Consider the following 6,191-nt stretch of genomic DNA (forward strand, 5'->3'; position numbering starts at 1 on the left):
GATCATGTGACACTGAAGACTGGAGGAATGATGCTGAAAATACAGCTGTGCATCACAGAAATACATTACAGTTTAACAGATATTCACATAGAGAACAGCTGTTTTACTTTATAATAATATTTCACTATTTGAACTGTATTTTTGATTAAGTAAATGCATCCTTGGTGAGCAGAAAACTCTTTCAGATAACTACATTGGCCTCCACACTAATGCACAGTAGTGCTCTGTATATGATAAGCACGCTGCAGTTCTGTTCTCTGCTGCTTTAAATGCTCTGCTTTTAAAATTCAAGTGGATTCCGATTGGCTGTCAATGTTAACATTCATCAGCTGGAAAAAATCATTCTAAGAGTGATTCTAATGATATCGTTCCTCTGTGTCGTTATCGTTATAACCTGGTTGTAGTGTGGACTTCTCATAGTATTAGAGCGATTTGTAAAACTTCATCATTATAGTTAATGCCCTTGGCTTGAACAAGCCTAAAGTCTGTAGTTTTGTTCATAGATTTTGAGGATAATCGAATTTTAACCTGTTCGTGTTGCTTCTGTTGAGAAGTTGCAACAACAGCATATATGGAAAGTGTTTTCTCCTTCCTATTTATTTAGCTGTTATGAATATAAATGTTAGAAACATAACTGTTTATTTTATTTCAGTTTTTTTCAGTTTGAAGTTTTCCTGTTACATTTATATTTAATTTCAGCTTTATTTCAATGAATAAAATTTTTTTTAAACGATAAATGCAACATTTGTAATTTTCATTTAAATTTGGAAGTAAACATTTTTCATCTGATATTTATATTTTATTTCAGCTTGATTTAAATTAATGAAAACAAAATTGTATAGATTAGTTTTTGATGTTTATGTTGAATGAAATAAGTTTTTTGTTTGTTTTAAAAAATACTTTTATTTCTGTTCTTTTTTATTTCTATTCTATTAAAATCTATTCTTTATTTCAGTTTTAGTCATTTTAGTATGTGAACTTATTTTATTTCAGATGGTTGCTAATGCAACATCTATAATTTTCTACGTTTAAGTTTTTCATCTATTTATATATTTTATTTCAGTTGAATTTTAATCAATAAAAATTATTTGTCGAATAAATATTTTTTTGAGTTTTTTTTCAGAGTTTTTTTTTCAGAGTTTATTTCAGTTTTAGTAATTTTAGTACTTGAATTTTTGTTTATCAAAACAATTTTTTTTATTTCAGCTTTATTTAATGTAATGATTTTTTGATTGATTTAGTTTCTGTTTTAGTTAACAATTCAGGAACATACTATCAAAATGACCTGGGCATTTTAAGGCTCAATAAATCATAGAGATCATAGTTATCTGTGGTTTCTTTCATTCATTCACTCATTCACTCACTCATGCACTCTTTCATTCACTCACTCACTCCATTCATTCATTCATTCATTCATTCACTCTTTCACCCTTTCACTCACTCACTCTTTCATTCACTCATTCATTGACTCATTAATTGACTCATTCATTCACTCAATCATTACTCATTGACTCATTCACTCACTCACTCACTCTTTCATTCACTCATTCATTCTTTCACTCACTCACTCACTCTTTCGTTCATTCACTCACTCACTCTTTCATTCATTCATTCACTCACTCAATTCATTCACTCACTCACTCACTCCATTCATTCACTCTTTCACTCACTCACTCACTCTTTCGTTCATTCACTCACTCACTCACTCTTTCATTCATTCATTCACTCACTCACTCACTCACTCCCTCACTCACTCTTTCATTCACTCATTCATTGAATCATTCACTCACTCCCCACTCACTCACTCATTCACTCACTCACTCTGTCATTCACTCATTAATTCACTCACTCACTCACTCATTCTTTCGTTCATTCACTCACTCACTCTTTCATTCATTCATTCCCTCACTCAATTCATTCACTCACTCACTCCATTCATTCACTCTTTCACTCACTCACTCACTCACTCACTCTTTCGTTCATTCACTCACTCACTCCATTCATTCACTCTCTCACTCACTCTTTCATTCACTCATTCATTCACTCACTCACTCACTCACTCCATTCATTCATTATCTTTCACTCTTTCTTTCATTCACTCACTCATTCACTCACTCACTCACTCACTCACTCTTTCATTCACTCGTTCATTCACTCACTCACTCACTCACTCACTCTTTCATTCACTCGTTCATTCACTCACTCACTCACTCACTCACTCTTATTGTAGTTAATAAAAACTAAAACTAAAATTACAACCGTTAAAAAATGGCATTACTTGAAATAAAATAAAATACCAAAAATCTCATTTCAGCTAGTTGCCAAGGCAACATTTTTATTTTAATTTAGTTAAATTAGACTAAAACTGAAGCTGAAATAAAACTTTATGAAACTATTTAGACATACAGTAGGCTATATAAATATAAAAAAAATCAAAAACTACTAAAAATGACAAAAACACACAACAAAATTACTAAAACTTTAACTAAAATGAAAATTAAAATGAAAAATCGAATAAAAAAAATACAATAATGAAATCTAAATATTAATATCTCTAATAGTATCTCAATGATACTAAAATAACACTGAAACAAACTAATAAACTTAATGTGATGCATATTTGTCATACCAAAATAACATAAATTAAACAGGTAAGATTTGTATAAAAGTACTAATAAAATAAATATGTTTTAGTTATCATAAAATAACTGAATATTGCTTGTTCCACATCTAGCGATATTTTAACCGTGTTCATGCTTTTTAACTGAATATATTAAATTGTTTTCACAATTTAAGCAATCTGATAAATGCATTTTGAAAATATTCTTATTTAAATAATAAAACAGATACAGTAGTTAAAAATAAACCATGCCATGACTTTTTGAGTGCGGTTTCATTTATGCATGACTGATAAATATGCATTATATTAAGTTTAGCTTGTTAATGTTAAAACTGTGTGCGATCCATATGCATGGGAATTTTATATGCAATTCAACTACATAAATCTTAAATTTAGGTCAAATATTTTTTGGGGTGTATCAAGGCTTCTCTAATGAAGGCCTCTATCTTTCTAACCCGTAACACCCCTGGATTACTTTAAAGCGTGCTTGAGTTTTTCCGTGGCTGCGGAGGCCTGAGAGGGAGTTTTCTAATGTTGAAGTCTGAGCGCACGGATAAAAGCAGTGCTGGATGGGAAGTCAATAGTGCGGGCTGTTATTGTGTGTCAGCGCTGAGAGAGAAGCTTCAATGCGACCGTGACCTATATTTACTGCTCGAGTGTGTTTCGCTCTTGTTACGCTGAGAGAGATTCTGGACGGAGAGACACGGATGAGAGAAAGAGAGAGAGAGCCGTGAGAAGAGCCATCTGGTAAACCGCAGGCTTCACCTCAGTGAAAACACTGAAACACACTTTATATCAACCTATTTAAGGCAAGACACCACAGGTGAATAGGGTAAAACATTTAAAGGAATAGTTCACCCAAAATTTTTAAATAGGTGCAAATTGGTGAGGCCATCCAAGATCAGGATGAGTTTGTTTCTTCATCAGGTGTGGAGAAATGTAGCACTGCATCAGTGTCTCAGCAATGGATGCTTTGCGGTGAATGGGTGCCGTCAGAATGAGAGTCCAAACAGCTGATAAAACATCACAATAATCCACAGCACTCCAGTCCATCAGTTAACATCTGGAGAAGACAAAAGCTGCATGTTTGTAAGAAATTGATTTTGCTGACGGTTTTTACAGAGGGGATTTTGGATACCCAGCTGAGAGAGAATGTTCTGGCAAGGTTCCCTCAAAGTTATGAACAAACGTACTTCCAGTAACATTAATAGAACGTTTATTGAAAGTTCTTTGGTTTTTAGTAATGTTGTTAGCACAAAAGCATATTCATTATATTCATGGAACGTTTTTTCCTGAAACATTTTAGTTGAATGTTCATCCAACGTTTTTTAAATGTAACTACTTGTTTCAGAACGTTCAGAGAAAATTCAAATGTAACGATCCCATAATGTTTGCAAAATGATACAATGGAATGTTCCCTTAACATTTGCATAAACAATAAAAAATGTTTCCAAAACATTTTAAAACAACTGGATGTTTCAGCGTTCAGAGAACATTCAGAAATAACGTTTATGTAACAAAATGTTTTAGCAAAATGTTCTTGTTTTTTGTTAGCTGGTTTTTATCACTCCATAAATCACACCTACTGTCAACAGACAGAAAAAAAGATTGTGTTTTTAGGAATAAAAAGCTATGTATAAATCAATATGAATGAAATATGAACAAACCCCTCGGTAAAACCCTTCAGAATATAGATTGGGATACAACTGTTACGTTTTGGTGTATGTATGTAAGAGAAAAAACTCTTTAAAGATATGGATTGGAATTTAAATCTGCAGATGCAAATCTAAACCCACATGCAACAACAAATTCTGGGATAAAACAAGGATGCAGAATATCTGACTAGAAAGTTGCACAGAAGATAAATGATGTGCACAATAACGAGATCTATAATTGGCTCATTCTTTCACTCAGTGGAACAATTTACTCAATTTGCACAAACCCGATTGAGTTGTTTGTCTGTTTGATGGGCGGCTTGTTTGGGGAGATCTCTGGCTTTAATGCATTCATTAATTCACTTCATAAAGCACCCAGGAAAACAAAGATGTTTTAATAAGACACACTTGAGTTATTAAGGAACTGCAGGAGACGAGCCTCTAGAATAATTCATCCAAAAATGATCAATCTGTCATGATTTACTCGTCTTCATGGCGGTCCAAACCTGAAATTACTTTCTTCTATTAAACACAAAATCATACAGGCTAGTTTTATTGTACTTTTATGCTGCTTTTTTGGCTGCTTTTTAACAGCCTGGTCACCATCTACATTCATTTGTGAGTTTGAACCCATGACATTACGTTGCAAGCACAATACTGTACCATTCAAGCTGCTTTTGACTTAAAGTTTGAGGAAAGTTCTGTTTAGCTGAAGTACTTTAAAAATATTAAATGAGGTTGTGAAATAATTGAACTCAAACAGGGTTTCTTTAAAAACATGTCATGTCTTTCACAAATGAAGTCCTTAAAAGATCTTAAATCAGAGCAGAAAGTCTTAAATTCATAACATCATGGCATTAAATGGTGCATGCAACATCGTCCTCTGTATTTTTGTTTTGTTTTCCAATACAAATATGCAAACTTCCTTAAATCAAGATACATTTACAAATTGAATTAATTAATAAACTTGTTTAACCTTTGAATGAAATTGAGCCTACTGATATCTGTCTCGTTTTAATGATAAACTCACTTAATTTTCATTAATTTCTCAGAAAACAAGACTTCTTATTAAAAAGTAAAGGAAATCTGTTGCAACTTTAAAGCGTTTTCTCATACAAGACATTTAGATTTCGAGACCATGTTGATGTATTGTTACATTCATTTTGTTACTTCAATTGATCTTAAAATCGTCTAAAATTTACCTTCATAAAATGTACAGAAACCTTACGACACTAAAATTATCTTTAGTAGAGCTGCTTTAGCTGAAATTGCATTTGAAATTAAAGAATTTTGCAATGCTGTTTTTCTGTTTATTACTTAAAATCTGCATCAAAGCAGAATGCATTGTATAAAACAAACATTGTCTGAAATATGACTTTGAAAAAGAGCAGCTTTGACATTCCGCTAAATATCTCCTTTTGTGTTCCACAGAAGAAAGAAAGGAACGGCATGAAGGTAAACACATTTAAATTTTTGCATGAACTGTTCCTTTAGCTAGTCTGGTCAGTAAACGATGAAGCTTTTACTTCAGTTTGGTTGCCTTTTGAAATGATTTGAATGGGTAGATTTACAGAGGAGGACCGGGCCGCGCGCATACACACAGCACGCTTTTAGTGGCAGCTGAAGTGAAATCCAATTACAATGTTAACACAGCGAGACACTGAGGCAGACAGTGAAGCGGCGCTCGTCCACCTCCCTCAGAGACTCATTCTGTGCCGCTGTTACATACACAAAATCTGAGACGAGCCCTCGTGCACACACACATTCTCCCTACAGAGCGGCACAATCCCTGACACTTTATCAGCACGTTATGACCCCTTCAAAACATGCATTTATGTGCATGCTGGTGAAAAACAACAAAACGTTTCAAAGTCAGCATGAAAAAGTATTTGTCTGTAATGTGATGCATTTCCATC

The sequence above is a fragment of the Sinocyclocheilus grahami genome, unplaced genomic scaffold (assembly GCF_001515645.1).
Source record: "Sinocyclocheilus grahami isolate Dianchi unplaced genomic scaffold, SAMN03320097.WGS_v1.1 scaffold381.1, whole genome shotgun sequence".
Lineage (NCBI taxonomy): Eukaryota > Metazoa > Chordata > Actinopteri > Cypriniformes > Cyprinidae > Sinocyclocheilus > Sinocyclocheilus grahami.